The following is an 18847-nucleotide window of genomic DNA, read 5'->3' on the forward strand; positions in this document are numbered from 1 at the left end:
AATCCAGGCCAGGGTTCTGGGTGGCACACGCCCTTGGGGCTTGGGAAAAAACAAAACCGAATCTTATCACCAAATAAACCTGGGCTGGGCCTGGGTGGGTGCCAAACCACCCACGGGGATTTTGGGAAATGCTGACTGTTCCTGCCATTTGCTCCCACTCAGAAGAAGTCCCCAAGCCTCACTGCACGTTTGGTGGCCTGTCCTGTCCACCAGCCACAGGCAATGCCTCAAGCAGATCCCTGCAAGGTCAGGCACCAGGCAGCACCCATGGCATGGGAGTCCTGCGACCACACAGTTCAACGGGGTCCACAAAACAGTCACGCTGGCAGTGACACCGGACTGGCTGAGAGCTGTGTGGCAGCCCAGCCATGACAGTGGGCTGTGCGCACTCCGGGAGGCTCCCTAAGGTGCGATGGGGATGGGCCAGGCTGTGCAGGAAGTTGAACTCCTGCAGAGGGTCAATGGCCCGTACCAAGATTGTGTACGTGTCTGGGGGTGGTGTATGTTGTGTGTGGAGGGTGGGTGGTATGTGGTATGTGTGTGTCTTTGATGTGTGTGTGTTTGTGTGTGGTATGTGTATGGTGTGTGGTATGTGTGATGTATATGTTCTGTGTGTATAGTATGCTGTGCATTTGCGGTCTGTGTGTATGATGTGTGTTTGTATGTGGTGTGTATCGGTGGGGTCTGTAAATGAGGGTGTGGGTGGGTGGGTGTAGGTGGCATGTGTGATGTGTGTGGTGTGATGTGTGTGGTGCGTATGTGGTGTGTGGGTATGTGCATGTGTGGTGTGTGTGCATATGTATGTGATGTGCATGTGTATGATGTGTGGTGTGGTGTATGTATGTGTGCATGTGTGCTGTATGTAGTGTGATGTGTATGTAAGTGGTGTGTATGGTGTGGTGTGTGTGTGCATGTGTGGTGTGTGTGTGGTATGTGTGTGGTGTGAGGTGTGTGGTATGTGTGATGTAATGTGTATGTATATGTTTGTGTTGTGTGTGAGGTGTGTGGGGGTAGTGTGTGTGGTGTAATGTGTGTATGTGGTGTGTGGTGTGAGGTGTATGTATGTACGTGTGTGTGCACATGTGTGTGGTATGTGGTGTGCGTATGTGTAGTGTGTTGTGTGTGTATAGTATGTGTGATGTAATGTGTGTGTATGTGGTGTGCGGTGTGGTATGTGGTATGTCCATGTGTGGTGTGCTGTGTAGGGGGTGTGGGGTGTGTGTGTGGTATGTGGGGTGTGTGTGTGGTATGTGTGGTGTAGTGTGTGTGTATGTGGTGTGTGCATGTGGAGTGTGTTGTGTGTGTGGTGTAATGTGTGTATGTATGTGGTGTGGAGTGTCTGTGTGCATGTGTGTGCGTGTGTGTGCTATATGGTGTGTGCATATGATGTGTGTGTGTGTGTGGTGTATGTGGTGTATGTATGACGTGTGGTGTACATGATGTCTGTGTTGTGTGTGAATGGTATGTTGTGTGTTTGTGGTGTGTGGTGTTTGTATGTGGTGTGGTGTGGGTGGGGTCTGTGTGTGTGAGTGTGGGTGGGTATGGGTGGGTGTGCTGTGTTTGCATGTGTGGTGTGTGGTGTGTGTGTGGAGGGGTGTGTATGTGGTGTGTGGATACGTGCATGTGTGGTGTGACGTGCCTATGTATGTGGTGTGCATGTGTATACGTGGTGTGGTGTACGTACATGTGCATGTGTGGTGTAGTGTGATGTGTGTATGTATGTGATGTATGTGGTGTGGTGTGTGCCTGTGTGTAGTATGTGGTGTGTGTGATGTGTGTGTGGTATGTGAGGTGTAATGTGTGTGTGTGGTGTGGGGGGGTGTGTATGGAGGGTGTGTGGGTGTGTGGTGTAATGCGTGTGTGGTATGTGTGGTGTAATGTGTGTGTATGTGGTGTGTGGTGTGGGGTGTGTGTGTGCACATATGTGTTTGGTATATGGTGTGTGCATGTGTAGTGTGTATGGTGTAATGTGTGTATGCGGTGTGTGTGTTTGTGCATATATGTGTGCACATGTGTGTGGTGTGTAGTGTGTTTGGTGTGTGGGGTGTGTGTGGTATTTGTGTTGTAATGTGTGTGTGTGGTATAAGGTGTGGTATGTTGTGTGTGCACGTGTGGTATGTTGTGTGGTGTGCAGTGTGGGGGTGTGTGTGTATGAGTGGTGTAATGTGTGTGTGGTGTGCAGTGCAGTATGTGGTGTGTGCATGTGTGGTGTGTGTGTGATGTAGTGTGTGTGTATGTGGTGGGTGGTGTGAAGGGTGTATGCATGGTGTGAATGTGGTGTGCGGTGTGGTATGTAGTATGTGCGTGTGTGTGTGTGTGGTGTAGTGTGTCTATGTGTGTATGTAGTGTGCAGTGTGAGGGGTTTGTATGTGTGGTATGATGTGTGTGTGTGTGGTGTGCGGTGCAGTATGTGGTGTGTGCAGGTGTGTGTGTGTATATGTGTGGTGTAGTGTGTGTATGGTGTGCAGTGAGGAGTGTGTGTGTATGTGTGTGTGGTGTGTGTGTGTGTATGTGTGTGTGGTGTGTGTGTGGTGTGTGATGTGGTGTGTGCATGTGTGGTGTGTGTGTGGTGTAGTGTGTGTGGTGTGAGGGGGTATGTGTTTATGTGTGGTGTGGGTGTGTGGTGTGCAGTGTGGTATGTGGTGTATGTGGTGTGTGTGTGGTGTGTTTATGTATGTGGTGTGTAGTGTAAGGGATGTGTGTGCATGTTGTGGCATGATGTGTGTGTGTGGTGTGGGGTGTGGTATGTGGTGTATGCATGTATGTGTGTGGTGTGGGGTGTGGTATGTGGTGTATGCATGTGTGTGTGTGGTGTGGGGTGTGGTATGTGGTGTATGCATGTGTGTGTGTGGTGTACGGTGTGGGTGTAGTATGTGGTGTGTGCATGTGGTATGTGGTGTGTGTGTGGTGTAGTGTGTGTGTGTATGTGGTGTGTGGTGTGAGGGGTGTGTGTGTGATGTGTGGTGTGGCATGTGGTGCGTACGTGTGTGTGTGGTGTGGTATGTGGTGTGTACATGTGTGGGGTGTGTGTGTGGTGTAGTGTGTGTGTTTGTGGTGTGCGGTGTGAGGGGTGTGTGTGTATGCATGGTTTGATGTGTGTGTGGTGTGTGGTGTGGTATGTGGTGTGTGCATGTGTGTTGTGTGTGTTTGTGTGTGGTGTGTGGTGTGGAATGCGGTGTGTGCATGTGTGGTGTGTGTGTTTTGTGTGTGTGCTGTGCAGTGTGAAATGTGGTGCGTGCATTTGTGGTGTTTGTGTGGTGTAGTGTGTGTGTGGTGTGCGGTGTGAAGGGTGTGTGTGCGTGGTGTGAAGGGTATGTGTGTGTGCATGGTGTGATGTGTGTGTGGTGTGCAGTGTGGTATGTGGGGTGTGCATGTGTGGTGTGTGTGTGGTGTGTGGTGTGGAATGTGGTGTGCGCATGTGTGGTGTATTGTGTGTGTATGTGGTGTGCGGTGTGAGGGGTGTGTATATGCATGTTGTGATGTGTGTGTGTGATGTGCGGTGTGGTATATGGTGTGTGTATGTGTAGGGGGGTGTATGTGTGTGGGGGGTGTAGTGTAGTGTGTTTATGTGCTGTGCGGTGTGATGGGTGTGCGTGTATGCATGGTGTGATGTGTATGTGTGTGTGGTGTGTGGTGTGGTATGCGGCGTGTGCATGTGGTGTGTGTGTGGTGTGTGGTGTGTGTGTGTGTGATGGGGAGGGGAGTGGGCTGAGAAGGCAGGAAGGCAGAGTGCCTTCTGGAGTATGGACACCATGGCTCAGGCGTGAGGTGGGAGCAGCACGGGAGCAGATGAAGGGATGAGTCTGGACAGCACCACTGCCCTGAGCCTTACTTGTATCAGAGAGTCTCAGAGCAGCCCAGGGACGGGGTCATTTGCCTCATTTTAGATGAGAAGACCGAGGCTTCCTCTCCCTCCCGGTCAAATCCAACGAAGTCCTGCCAACACCACCCTCATTATCTCTCGGTCCACCTATTTCCTCCAGGTAGCCTTCCCTGACCCCCAGACCGGGTTAGGGGCCCCACCATGTGCCCACCCCCGACTCTCCCTTATCACAGTGCCAGAGCATCAGCTCTGCTAGGACGGAAGTGCCACGGGGCAGGGATTTTCATGGGTTTTGTTTTCCGTCATCTCCCCTCTGCCAAGAGCAATGCTTGACAAGCAGTTGGTACTTCATATTTTTGGAATGAATAGCTCCTGCAATATTTCATCATAATTGTTTGTTTATTTGTCCTTAGGCTGTAGTCTCCTTGAAGGCAGGACCTCTTTTGATTCATCATTTTGACCCCAGCACCCAGCAAAGAGATTGGTGCACAGTAAGTGAGAAATATTAGTGGAATAGAATAGAGTATTAACACAGCTATTTAAAAAGAATAATGAAATGTTTATTATGATGATATGGACTAGACATCCAAGATACCTCTTTATGAGAAAAGGCAACGGCGGAATCATGTATATAGTATGCTATCTTTCCTGTAGCAGGAGGCTTTAATAAGACTGTATATTCATATTTGCTTATAATTTTAAAAACTTGGCCAGGCACAGTGGCTCATGCCTGTAATCCCAGCATTTTGGCAGTCCAAGGCCAGTGGATCGCTTGAGCCCAAGAGTTTGAGACCAGCCTGGGCAATATGACAAAACCCCATATCTACAAAAAGCAAAGCAAAACAAAAAATATAAAAAAAGTAGCCAGGCCTGGTGGTGCGCACCTATAGTCCCAGCTACTCAGGAGGTTGAGGCCGGAGGATGGCTTGAGCCCAGGAGTTCCAAGCTGCAGTGATCCGTGATTGCACCACTGCACTCAAGTCTGGGCAACAGAGTGAGATGCTGTCAGAAATAACACACACCAAAAACAAAACAAAACAAAACCCTATTCTAGATGGATATACAACAAAAGTGATGACCTTCAATAAAAGGGAGCAGGCAAGTGGGAGTGAGTAGTGAGAGCAAGACTTTCCCTCATATAGTTTTATACTTTCAACTTCCAGCTCTTTGAATGCATTACCCAATCAAAAATGTAAAAGAAGGACATAAATATTAGTAGAAGGCAAGTGAGTGAGAAGGAGGAAGAACAAGCAGGGAGAGGGGTGGAATCCCAGCCAGGATCTAGCTGCCTCCAGTCAGTCACATCACATACCCTTGAATCCAAGGCTGACAAATTTAGATTCCGTTGGAAGAGAAGGACACGCATTAAAAATCCCACAAGCTCACATGCTCTGGCAAAGATGCCAAGTCTCGCAGGTCGGGTGAGATGGCCACTATTGTTCTTGGTTCTCCTGTGTCAGTTAGGAGGCCAGTTTTCTCCTGGGACATTGGTCAATAACTCCAAGTGTTTCCAACCTCAGAGGCTCAGCTCTGGAGATAAACTATCAAGTCTGTGCGCTGCTCCATGGATTACCATATAAATTACCATTCTTAGGGTAGATGGTTCTCAAGGTTAATCTCAAGGTTTGCTAGGTAGTCAACACTTTGGAGCCCCCTTTCCTAAGCTTAACAGTGGCCCCTCAGAAGATTCCTCCGCTTATAAGCTGCAAGGAAAATGGTACAACTACTTTGGAGTTGTATTGAGTAAAAATATATCACAAACAAGCCCTGCAACCCTGCAAGCTCACCCCTGAACCCACATAACCCTGTCAGGTGCATCAGAAGACATGATGAAGAATTTTCTTTGTAGCATTGTTTGTAATAGCAAAACAAAACAAAACAAAAAACCACAACTGAAAATGACCTAGACGTCCTTCTACAGGAAATTGGATACATAAAATATGGCACAGTGTGTTCAAACAATGGAATTTCACAGCAGTGGAAATGAATAAACTGAAGCCACATATACCAGCTGGGTGAATCTCAGAAGCCTGTGGAAGATGCAAAGCAAGCTGCAGAAGACATCACAAAACACTGACATAAAGTTCAAAACTAAACAAAACTGAAGAGTTGTCTTCACACATGTTTATCAGAAACACGTGGTTAAAACAACCAAAAACCAGCAAGGGAATGATGAAACTGGGATTTAGATAGCGGTCACCTTGGAGTGGGGTTGGTAGGAGAAACGGGGGAGTGCAGTAGGGGCGAGGCACACACCGTGACAGGACTTGTTGGAAACGGTTTTTTCCTTGATCACTGTCAGTCATTTTATTGTCATACTTTCTGTCTTAGTTGTGTGTTAACACATGTTCTTTTTTTTTCCCCCGAGACGGAGTCTTGTTCTGTCGCCCAGGCTGGAGTGCAGTGGTGCAATCTTGGCTCACTGCAACCTCCACCTCCTGGGTTCAAGCGATTCTCCTGCCTCAGCCTCCCGAGTAGCTGGGATTACAGGCATGCGCCATCAAACCTGGCTAATTTTTTTGTATTTTTAGTAGAGACGGGGTTTCACTATGTTGGCCAGGCTGGTCTCGAACTCGTGACCTCAGGTGATCCACCTGCCTGGGCCTCCCAAAGTTCTGGGATTACAGGCGTGAGCCACCGCACCCGGCCAATACATATTCTTTTTTATGACTCAAATATTCCAGCATAAAGATCTAAGCCATAGCCTGAGCTTGGAGTCAGGCAGGCCTGGGTATGAATACTGACTTTTCCATAGTCGAGTGACCTTGGGCATGTCATTTAGCCTGAGTCTCCCTTATCTCATCAGGATGATAATACTTCCCTCGAAGCACTCTACTTATGTATGAAATGTGCCCGGCACATGGTAGATACTCAATGCATTTTTTCAATCTATTTGTGAATTCGGGCATTTGGACTCGGGGATTCCCCATTGTAGGCTAAGGACACGATAAATGAGAGCTGAACGAATGAATGAGTGAGCAAACAAAAGAATTCAAAAATTCTTTTACTACCTCTACATCTCCTCCTCTGAATGCCCTCTGGAACTCAAATCATCTGGTTAGCATTGGGGTCACTTAAAATAAAATTTAAAATCCAATTCTTACACCTACTTAGAGTCTCTGGAAGCAGGTAGTGGATGAGCTTAGCCCCATGAAGATTCTGCCTCCACCCTCCAAACTGGACAAAAGATCCCTTCGGGAGGAACTTGCCGTGTCTTCCCTGCCCCCAGAGCACCTGGCACGTTCCGGGCCCACCAGCTGCTCCTCATGAAGGCAGCTGCTCGTTGGAAGGAAAGGCCACCAGTTGGCAGGTATCTCCCCAGACATTTACAGGCTTGGGTTGGTCCCTCTTGAATCTATAGGAGTTTCCCTTGACCTTAAAGTCCCTCAGCAACTTTGGTCTTATTTAGGACAGCTTATGATTAGAGGAAATTAAATGGATTTCCAAACCCTGAAAATAGGTCTTCTTTTAGGCCGTCTGAGAATCTCTGCTAGGCTCTGATTTCTTTCCCCCTTTGGCTTGTTTGTTTGTTTTCTTTCAGGCTAAATCTGGGGAAGGAGATTACCTGCAGAATCATGGATAGAGAAGTATATTTGAAGTCAGACAATAAAGCCTCTGTTTGACCTTAAGCCAGACCTATCATTTCCAGCTCCATTCAGCTTTCTCCTCATAAAATAGCAATATAACGATTTATTGCTTACTTCACAAGGATGCTGAAAAGATAAAATAAAGCCATGAATATATTGGTGATTTTGAAACTATAAAGTTCTTTATAACCTAGTACAGAGAAAGAATACTGGATTTAGAGTCAAGATACCTAGTATTTTAAGTATTGAAGCATATTATGTACCAGACATGTTCTGAGCACCTTATGAATGTTAACTCATGGTAGTTGTCACAATATTCTTATGAACTAGGTGTTATATTATCATTCCCATTAGGCAGATGAGGAAAGTGGGGCACAGAGAAGTTAAGTAACTTGTCCAAGTTGCACAGCTATTATGCGGCAAAGCTGAGATCCAAACCCAAACAGCCCAGCTCCAGAAACTGGTCCCCTTAACTAGCTTTTCTCCCTCCTGCTTGAGAAGTTTGAGCCTAGCTCTGCCACTCACTAATTCTTCTGTCCTTCATTCATTCATTCCACATACACTTACTGAGTGCTTACTATGTGCCAGTACTGTTCTAGGGGCTGGGCATGGAGCAATGAACAAAACAGGCTGTCACAGAGCTTACGTTCCAGCAATTACACAAGGTGTCCAGAGGATTCAATGCTGTGGAAGATGAATAAAGCAGAGCGAGGGGCTAGAGTGCAACCTTGAGCCCATGGTGTCTTCTCTTTGAACCTCTGCTCTCCTATTATACAATGTAGATACTGAGGCCGGCCCTGCCTCCTTTAAAGGTTTAGGGCAATCAAATGAGCTACAGAGGTGCATATAGGATATAAACCATAAAACTCTATTCTCGTGAGGAGGTTGTACATTCACTGCTCTTGCCTCTTTGTTCCTACGGTGCTTTGTTCATAACTCTAAGCTACAGTCACCCTTGTTTCATAATTGGCCAGGCAGGTCTCTGTGTCATCCAATAAACTAAATATTTGAGGGCAGGACCAGATCCTGGTACAGAGTAAGTGTGAAACAAAGGTATCATTATTAGTATTAATAATCACGATTTAATGAGTCCCTAATAGTGCCAGTTACCACCAGACACTTATGTACAATGCTGAAATTAACCTTCAGTGTAGAAATTATTATTATCCAGGTCCCAGGGGAGAAATGGAGGCCCAGAGAGCTGAGAAATCTGCCCATGGCCATTCCCCAGTGCGTGACAAAACCACAGTCAGAACAGGCTCCAAAATCCACCATCTGTCACGAACCCCCTACTCATCCACACTTGTCCAGTCAGCAAATCTGGCTTGAGCACCTACTATGCTCTTGGTGCTTTGCCAGGTACTGGAGACACAGAGATGGAGAAAGCAGGTGAGGTCTCTGTCCATGTGAAAAATAGGACAAACAAGTTATCACGTAAATAAGGTGGGCACGGGTCTGATCCACAGGGAGGGCCTACCTAGGCTGGGAGGTGCAGGAAGGCCTGTCTGAGGAAGGGATATCAGAGCTGAGCCCTGAGCAGTGACAAGGAGCTGGTAGACCTTCAAGACACCTGGGAGGAAGGGCTGAGGTGTGAATGAGCTGGGAAAGTTCTCTAAGCAGGAGGCGGCCTGTGCACCTGGAGAGTCCCAAGAAAGGGAGACAGAGGTAAGAGGTGCAGTGAGAGGAAGGTGCGTCCACACTATACAGGCCCTGCCAGACGGGGGACAGGCATGGAGGCAGCCACCGAAGCTTTCCAGGTAGTAGAGCAGTGTGATCTGAGGTCTGTTTTGGAACAATTATGAATCATTGAAATAACATTAGAGCCTGCTATTAATTATTATAACAATGTTTTCCAAAAAGCTTGTTTAGGAGACAAGAGAGAAGAGTGAAAAAGAAGGGGCCAGAGAAGGTGGAAGTAGGCTGGGAGCAGAGAAAGATATTCAGCCAGCAAATGACTCTTGCAGGTGTTTCCCTTCAGCTTAGCTTCAGCTGAATCCAGCCACCTTTATCTTATACACAATCATAATTGGCTGTCAATGGAAATCACTAAATAGATTTCCAGGCTTCTGCTCTGAGAAGGATCAGTTTTCTTCCCCCTTCTCTTCCCACCCAAGGAAAGAGAAGGCCCATAACCCGGAAGAAGAGGGGCGCTTCGCGACTGCTTAGGGCAGGGTGTCTGTTGAGAGGCTCGGAGGATGCTTCTTAAGACAGTGTCTTGTCCTCAGGAGCAAGGCTTTTGATTTCTAGATGCAGGTCGGTCTCTGCCAAAATGTGGCCTGGGAGTAAGGCTTTCTGGGTGGCTTTGGCTGCCCTATGAGAAATGGACAGATAAACCACCCTCTTCCTGGCTCCACTCCCACACATCTGTGAGTGGAAATTAGAGCCCACAGGGCGGGCTTAAGGAGAACATGCCAGACCTGAGGATCTTTGGGGCATCCTGTGTGGAATGGTGGAGGAGGGAGGTGGCACTGCTGGGACCTGGCAGAGACCTCAGCTGTCTACACTCAGATGTCTACACTGCCCATTTTCACCTCCCCACCCCCTGCACCATACTGCTACCCGGTCCACTACTCCCTCCTGGAGAGGAAGCAGAGCCGCGTCTTAGGAAGCGGACCAGAAGGAAAGGAAAGAAAACTCAAAGAAAGAAGAAGCTTTTAGGAAACAAAAAGATTGAATTAAAAGCTGTCTGAAAAACTGAATAATTCTACCCATGCAAATTACATTAAATTATGTAAATTTATGTAAATCAATCACATTTCTCCCTCTTCTTTCCAAACCCATCATTTTGCACCCCTGGAGGTGTCTGGAAGTGAGGGATCCTGACCGAGCTCCTTGTGCTAACACAAAGCTTGAAGAGTTGAGTTTTCCAATCTCTGCCACTCCTGGGATTGCAGATTTCTCCCTTGGGCTCTGCTTCACTCCACTCTGACCACAAGAAAACCCGTTTCCCAACAGCCCTCCACCCCTCACAACTCCCTTGTGCTGGTGACTGGACAGGACATTTATGTAGCATATTTAGAGATGATGGGGCGGATTTGGAGGAGGGAGGAGCTGAAAATAGACTTCATGCAAATACAATCTCTTTATGCTAATGATATGCAAATATAACGTTTCCCTCTTCTTGGCCCCCTGGAGCCAAGAAATGACTTGTCTGTGTGCAGTGGACCAAAAAGAGGCCAGGAGAGAAAGCCAGAGGGAGGGAGAGGGGAGAGAGGCCTGAGAGCCCTGGCTGACCCCTACCCCCATTCCCACCCCCAGACACAAGTGACCCCCAGTGAAGGAACAGGTGCCAAGACAGTCCAGGCCTGGAGAGAGCTGTGGTCCAGGCACGGGGCTTGGGGTGCATGGGGGTATGGAGAACATCGCCTGTACTATCAAGCTTTCAAGACAGGTGCTGGCCCCCTTCACCCGCCCTCCTGTGGGGAGTGCCTCTCACCACCTCCCTCCACCTGTGTAGAGATTGTCTCCCTGGGCGGTATTATCTCCTGCAGTTGCTCGTAAATGACAACACCGCCAGTGGCTGGCCTACCCAGCACTTGAACCCCTTCTGGCTGGGCTGCTTGCCGGAGGATTAGCTCCTCTTTGGAGAAGCCACAATAGCCCTCCACATCCTTTGTGCTTCTGTTTGCAGCAAATATTGAAGCTCTCTCTTGAAACCCATTATAGGCCGCTGGGACAAAGGCTTTCCGCCGGTCTCCAGGACAGAGCCAATAGCAGGATGTTCCTCGCTACTGTACCTGCTGCCTCACCTGCCGCTTCTTCTCCAGTTACCCCCGGAAGGAGATGATCCACATTCAGATGAGGCATCTCTGTGCCAAGGCAGTGGACAGAGCAGATGCCATGATGCCCACACCAGGGTTTGCCCATTGGAGGGGATGTGCCCATTGCCCATTGGGTGGGCGGGGGTCACAAGTAGTTGGGAGATGCAAAGATCAATGGCGAGGAAGCCTGGACTGGAGCTGAGTAAGGAGCAGCAGATGTGCTGAGCTCCCCTGCAATCAGGGCTTCACGAATGCTGTTTGCTGTGCCCCAAACATCCCTCCCTCCCACTCCCTACCTAATTTTCAGGGACCAGTTTTATTCATCTTTCAGGTTGCAGCCTAGACTTCACCTCATCACCTCCTGCAGGAAGCCATCCTTGCCTCCCAAATTGAGGTGTTCCTCCTCAGCACTCACATCTGGTATTTTAACGGCCTGCTCACTTTCTGCTTTCCTCATCCCGGCCTCTGAGCTCGAGGCATTTTCATGCCGAAAACATCTGACACAGCTCCTAAACATGGCAGGTAAATATGACTGAATAAATGAAAGACTGAATGAATTCAGCAAGTATGGGCTGTGCCTCATCCTGGAGTCCTCAGAATTCTGACTCAAGGGGTGTTAGGTCATGAAAGGCCCTGGGAGAAGGGCCGAGAATCTTTCATAGCCTTCCATATGGACACCTCAGTTTGGTGAAGGGCAGGCTGGGATGAAAGTCCACCAATCATGTGGCCTCGGGTGAGTCTGTGAACCAACCCAGGCCTCAGTCCCCTCATCTGGCAAATGGGAAGAACAGCATTGGAAAGATGGAGCGGGAGAATGCTCTGAAAACAGCAAAGGGGTCGTGTGGAGCTGAGGTGTGTGAGCATGGTTATGTGGAGGGGATGTTACGGACCTCGGTTTGGGGCGAGAGAAGAAACAGAGGTGTTTTCCGGCAGGTGTGTTGCTCCGGCAGGCAACCGTTGGCCACTCTGTAGCAAGCGCTGGGCAGGAGAGGACATGGGGGTCCTGTTTCCAGGCCTGAGGGAAGAGGCGGCATCTCTGGGCCCGGGAACTTCCAGCGGCAACCCTGGGGCCTGGGAGCCGCTGGCCACAATCCCCTGCCTGCCCTTCCTCTCTCCTGGTCACTGCCAGTAAGGAGCCTGGTCCAACAGGCCAGGAGCCGACTCCAACTCACTGCTGGGCAAGTTACTCCTCTCCCCTCCCCTCAGTTTCCTCTTCTATAAAGTAGAAATAATAACAGTGCTACTGCATAGGGCTGCTAAGAAGATTAAATGAGATCAACTATATAAAGTACTCAGCACCACTCCCAGCACATAACAGGTGCTCAGTGAACCAGTCCATCATTCCCACCCGCCCCTTTACTCATCCTGTCTTGGTTCTGGGAATCACAGAAATCACCCTCCCATTTTACAGAGGGAGAATCCAGAGAGGTTCTGGAACTTACCAGAGGTCACCAGTGACTCAGGAATGGGAGTTAAGACACAGACCTGAGGTGCCCGGGGTTCTATTCCCATTTCCCTGTGGTTTGGGGCTTGAATGAATGAATCATTTGGGGCTTGAATCATTGCTCCATATGTACAAATCCAGGTCACCCTGAGAGGCTGCAGCAGAGGCTTCTCCTGAGCTCCTCTTACCCCCTTGGAAATGCTGGGCTATAGAAACCCTCAAAAAATAAATAGTGGGATGGCTGATATATTGAGAGACAGACAGCAAAGCAGAAACAATTCCCTGACCCGCACCAGGCTCTCTGAGAGGCACCTGAAGTGAGCTGAGGACCCCATTGATGAAAAGAGGCATCTGAAAACCAGACGTCCAGCCGGGGAGAAGCAGGGCCGAGGCAGCTCCAGCAGCCATGGGGTTGAGGAGTGTTCTTCGCAGGCCTGGCAAGCCAGGCTGGGGCGCCTGCTTTGAAATGGAGCTTTCCCCAGCAGGACGTCAGAGCTTGGGTGGCAGCCTGGGCTGCTCGGCGTGGCTGTCTCATAGCCTTTTAGTCACATAGGAGGCTGCTGTGGAAAGGAGGTGACATCCTTGAGAGCTGGCAGCAGTTGGCCTTCTAGATATGTCCCTGCACAAAGTGAGAGGCAGTTGGCAGGAGAGGGGGCACCCACAGGAAGGAGAGTGACTCCACGGAAGGGCATCCAGCTTGCCAGGCACAACTTCCCACTCCCACCCAGGATCCCTGGCACAGCTTCATCCCACCTCCCAATTCCCCTTGGGGATCCAAGCCATGCCAGGCTGTTTGGGCAAGAACCACACCTGTGTATGCCACCCAGGCATCTGCCTGTGGACAGGGACAAGGATAAGGCTTTCCAGACAGACAGGACACTCTCCCTGACCTTCAGCTCATGAGGGAGGAATCAGCTGTCCCTTGTTCATGGCTCTGTTCCCTGTACTGAGCAAATGCCAGGCACATAGTAGATAATAAAACACCTTTGAGGAGCAACTGAATGAACTAACAAACTGTCCTCCAAAAACACCAGGCTGGGAGCGTCCACAGCTCCCTCCTGGACCCATGTCAGTATCTCACAGGTCCCTTCCTCTCCTCTCACCTGAATCCTTTCAGCTGTCATTTAATCTCCAGTTGCTTGGTCAAGAGTCTAATAAATAAGCCTGTCCCAGTTCTTGGATGGTGATGAGGTGCCTCCTCAGCCTTTTTTGGAAGAAGTAATCCTAAAAATATCTTTCATCACTTCCTTCACTCTCGCCTTGGCCCATCTCCAAGCCCTTCCTCGGATTTCGTCTTTGAACCTGAACCTGCACGTTCCTGGTTGGCTCTGCTGGAGGGAGAGGGCTTTCGTGTGAAGAAGTCTGAGGTGGGGGTGACGTGGGAGTGGCTGACCGGGAGGTAAGAAAGCAATTTTCTGCTTCAGGGGCATCCAGCCAGGGGAATGCCTTCCCGCCTGTTGCTGAAACTCTGCTCATTCAACCGGTCTTATCTTACCGCCACCAACCCACACTCCCTCCTGGCATCCTGGGAGAGCAGTCTCTCCCCAGCCAGGGGATGGAGAGATGATCTCATGTGGTGGATCTAGGCTTTACTGTTCCTAAGAACTCCTGGGGGAGCTTGTTAGAATGTGGATTCCTGGGTTCCATTCCCCAACATTCAACCTGGAATGAGGTCCAGCCAGCTCATTCTTCACAAGCTCCCCAGAGGATGCTGACGGTCCAGGAACACTGCTCCCGGACCACCTTCCCAAAAGACCAAAGGTATTTGGTCTTTTGGTAGATGGATCCTGCAAGGAGGACGGATCCTGCCTACATCAGACAGGAGGCAGATGGAGAGGCAGGGTCAGGACCTTGGATCTGGCCACTGAAGAGAATGAAACTCTCTCCCACCATCCCCCAGCTCTGGGCCCAGAACAGCAGGAAGCCAGAGGAGGGAGGGGTAGGAAAGTCCCAGAGAAGAAAAGAAATGACACAGCCTGGCCTGGCCCCAGCTTCTTCACTGACAAGAGGTTTCACGTGGTCCCAAGCCCCAAACCAGCAAAGACTGGCTTCCTTGTTGATGAAGAAGTCTGGCTGCTGGATCAAGGAGGGGAGAAGGGCAGGTGGTGGCTGACCTCCAGCCTGAGTGAGGATCTGTAAGCCTGTCCAGTCGTCCCTCTCATCTCTGCCTCCCTTTCTCAGGAGTCACTCCAGCCCTGAACCTGATAGCCCAGCTCAAGGCTCCTGAGCCTCCCCCAGCCCGAAGAAGAGCAGCAAACACTCCCCCACTGCTTCTTCACCCCATCTAGGGGAGACTACACCCCAGTCCTGTAGCCCTAACCTCTAGATTCAATCAGTCTCTGTGCAAGCCTGCTCCCTACCCACCCTCACCCCAGAGAAGCTCCTAGGAGTTCCAGACACCCTCGTGTTCAGAACTTCAAGTGCAGAGTCCTGGGCTGGGGATTCTGGCTCTGCTGCTAACTAGGCCTGTGATCTGGGGCAGGCGACTGGCATTCCTGAGCCCCAGGATTTTCATTTATAAAGTGGGGCTCATAATCCCTGCCTCCCTATGAGGATGAATGAGACAAGCCATGTGGAGGCCCCTAGTGTAAAACCCTCACTTTGAATAATCACTATGTTTCTACCATAAGCTCAGCTTTGAAACACCAGATAAAGGTGTCTTCAACCATTGTCCTCCCTCTGCGTGGTATCTGGTAGTCTCCAGAAGAGGAGTGCTTGATTGATCCAATGCTTGCTCTGTTGAATAGACACTGCCTACTCAGCCTCAGCCAGCCTGGCCTTGCCACTGGCCCTCAGACACCCAACTCTCAACCCCCCACAACACACCCTCCCTCTAACATACCCAAATCGTAAGCACCTTTCAAAGCCCAGCTCAACCCCAGCCCTCAAGAGCCCCTGCAGACTGCAGTGCTCAATGAGTACTCCCCACATCAGGGTCACCCATCAGTGTTCCCTCCCTAAATAGACCCCACAATCCCCAAGAGCAAAATCACATTCCAAAAAAGTCAAAAGACGCACAACACAAACTGTCCTCACATCTGTCCCTTGCTGGGGACTGAGAAGGAACAGCATCAGGTAGTGTCGCAGTCCCCAGCACAGAAATCCAGGGTCAGGGGTGTTCCAGCTGGTGGCCTGCCAGTCTCCGTGTTCCCAGTTCTGACTGGCAGGGGCTATGGTGCGAGAGAGAGAGCTGGCCACTGGCAGAGCCTATTTTCTCACAACCAAATGATAGCCCAAGGACTTGGGGCACTTTGCAGAACATTTTACTTTTCAGAGCACTTCGAATGTGAGAGGCTGGAAGGGGCCTTCGGAACCATCTTGTCCAACACTCCTGGCTCCATGTTACAGATGAGGAACCAGCAGAGATGCACCCATAGTCGCCTGGGCTGAGGGGCAGAGCTAAAGTCCAGGTTTCTAGCACCATGATCTTACTTTGAACCGCCTGGGGTTGGGGGGAGGTAGAACAAACAGCCATGGAATTGACAGAGCCTCCAATGTTCACACTTAATTTAGTCTTCCTCCCTAACCTGTGGCATAGGTATTACTGAGTGCATTCTAACTTCCCTGTTGCAGGAGGAGGCTCAGAGTGGTTATGGCACCTGCCTAAGGTCACACAGCTGGCACATCTGGAGCTCTGCCCCTAGGAGCCAAGCATGCCAAGCTTTATTAGAGACCTGAGCTCTTAGTGTTTCACTGGGCTTGAGGAAAGGGCCTCTTTGCCTCCTAAGTGGGAGTGGGAGTGGGAGTGTAGCCAAGGTGGGAGATAGGAGGGAGCCTCACTTTATAAATTCTTATTCTCATGGCATCCTGAGAGGACTTCCCTCAAGGTTACACAGCTAGTGTAAGTTACTGGCAGCTTTTGGGGCTCAACAATATGGAGCTCTTCTGTTTTTGGGTGGTTGCCCCTCTCTGCAGCTCTCTACCTGTATGTAAGAGCCCCATGGTGGGGACACCTGTGGTGACCCAGAACTTATTAATTCACTCACTCATTCAACAAATACCTGTGCTAGGCAGTGTGCTAGACACTGAGGATGCTAAAGTGAATGGGACAGTCAGACAGAGCCAGAGGGGCTGAGGCACCTAGGGAGGGACCTAGGGTCCACCTTGGCCCTCACCTCTTGGCCACTATATTACTATACTATACTATATTCTAGTGGGAGAGACAGATGTATAAACAGAGAGGAGTTGATCACCCATTGTGCTGGGTGCTATGACAGCGCTGTGCAAGGGGTCAAGGAGCCCAGGGGAAGGTACCTGTTCCAGGCTGGGGGATGACAGAAAGAGAAACTTTGCTAAATTCAGAAGGCTGTGCAGAAGTCAGCCTGGCAAAGGAGAATAAAGGGCATTCCAGGAAGCAGGGCAGACAGTATGGGCAAAGGTGTGGGGAAACAAACAGCTTGGCACATTAAGCTGTTTGTACACACTTAAGAGAAAGATCTGAAAGGGTGTACACCCAACTGCTACGGCGGGTTATCTGAGGAAAATGGGATTATTTAGACTTGCTTTTTTATTTGCACATTACTATCTTCTTTGAATTTTTATAGTGAGCAAAAAATTACTTTCATAAGCAGAAAAATATATAACTAATAAAGAGCGTTCTGTGTATGATGGAACTTTGAGAAGCGTGATGTTTGGGAACAGAAAATTGGAGGGGGTACTGCTGGGAGTGGAGGAGAAAAACCAGGGAGCTGTCACAAGTCCCTGGACCCGGGGAAGCAGCAGGTTGACACCAGCCTCCAGGCAGTGACCTGGGGTGTTCATTAATTGGGTGATTCCTTTCCTGGGAAGCTGCAGGGCAGACCCAGGGGGCTGGGGGGAGATGTCAGTCAGTTCAAGCTGATGTCTTCTAGCTAAATCTCCAGGGAGTAAGCAGATCTTTGGGGTTCTGGTTGCCCCCCCATCCCAAGCTAAAACTCTCATCTTCCTTTGGGCAGGAGTCATGCTAGAGCGAGGCTGAGAGGTGGTTCCCACCAGCAACAACAGGGGGTTCTAACTGGGGTGTCTTTCTTGACCTCTGACTATTTTTCACCATCTCACTCTCCAGCCTGGATCTGAGCTGGACTGCTAAAGGACAAAATGCCTGAAGCTCTTTGAACAAGGTCATTTGCAAAAAAAAAAAAAAAAAATCTTGACCTTTCAAATGAGTTTTTACAGACTTCGTCATTTTTCTCTAGAAAATCCTCTATTTGTCCTTTGCCAGAGGAGGCTGAAATAACTAGCAAACTATAACTCAGGTGTGTCATTCAAACACACACACATTTAGTTTCTTCTCCCTTCAGTGTGTTCCATAGGAAATGGCTGCAATTTCAGGAGTGACAACACTGTCCCCAATTCAGAATAACCTCTTCTTCACTGGTGCTTGGAATTTTGTTTTAGGGTTATCATCTTCGTCCTAAAGCTTGTTTGTTCAGTCTCCCGCCTTTCTTTTCTTTTTTTCCTACAATGGATGCCATGGAATGGTTAGGAGGGGTGATTTCCCAACCATTTAATGCAGGTTCATTGGTGCATATTTCCCTGCATGGAGGTCACAGGCCGAGATGGTATTATCAGTTCCACTGCTTAATATGAGCTCAGTAAGGAAATGCAGTGCTTGAGGACAAGCTAGGAGTTCTGGCTGATGTACATAACCAATACTTTCTTCTCACCTTGGGGACTGTGGAGAGTCTCCCCAAAAAAAGATTGGAAGAATTCAGTTGTTCAGAGGAAGAGGGGCTTGATTTGGGGCTGAGAATGAGACGCACATGGAGCCAGGCCCCAGTGTGACCATCTTGCTATTGGCTAGAAAAATGTAGAGCGGCACTCTCTCCCAGCTCGGAGCTGCCTTCTAGAGCCTCAAGAGGTTAGGAGCAGCTCTGGGAGACGGGGATGAGTCTTCCACAGTGACACTGCTGATAAAGATGATGGGCAAGTGGACAAGGTAGAAACAGCAGGCAGACAGAGGGACGTTTCAGAGAGTATCTGATTTTAAAAGTGATGATGTGGAAAATCATCAATTACCAATCAAAGTCACGTCATGTGTGCCAGAAAACATAGAACACATATTTGGGAGGCAAGTGGGGAAAGAAGGCAGGGTTGGGGGTAAGGCAGGGCTCCACTGACCTACCTGTGTGCTTGAATCGGCTGAGGAGCTTTTACACAATGCTCACAATCAGGTCCCACCGAGGCACAGTCAACCTGAATTTCTTGGGACAAGGCCTAAGAATCTGTATTTTTAAAAACTCCTCCAGAAGGT

The 18847-nt window shown here is 49.4% G+C and overlaps 1 long non-coding RNA gene across 1 annotated transcript in view; it reads right to left on the reverse strand.

The window, feature by feature from the left end:
• Positions 1-18847, reverse strand: part of LOC129014807 (uncharacterized) — a 42974-nt gene that overhangs the window by 2183 nt on the left and 21944 nt on the right. Inside the window, exon 3 of the long non-coding RNA XR_008494349.1 lies at positions 4708-4805. This is a non-coding gene — a long non-coding RNA (uncharacterized LOC129014807). The remainder of the gene's footprint in view (positions 1-4707; positions 4806-18847) is intronic.

The sequence above is a fragment of the Pongo pygmaeus genome, chromosome 1 (genome assembly GCF_028885625.2).
Source record: "Pongo pygmaeus isolate AG05252 chromosome 1, NHGRI_mPonPyg2-v2.0_pri, whole genome shotgun sequence".
NCBI lineage: Eukaryota > Metazoa > Chordata > Mammalia > Primates > Hominidae > Pongo > Pongo pygmaeus.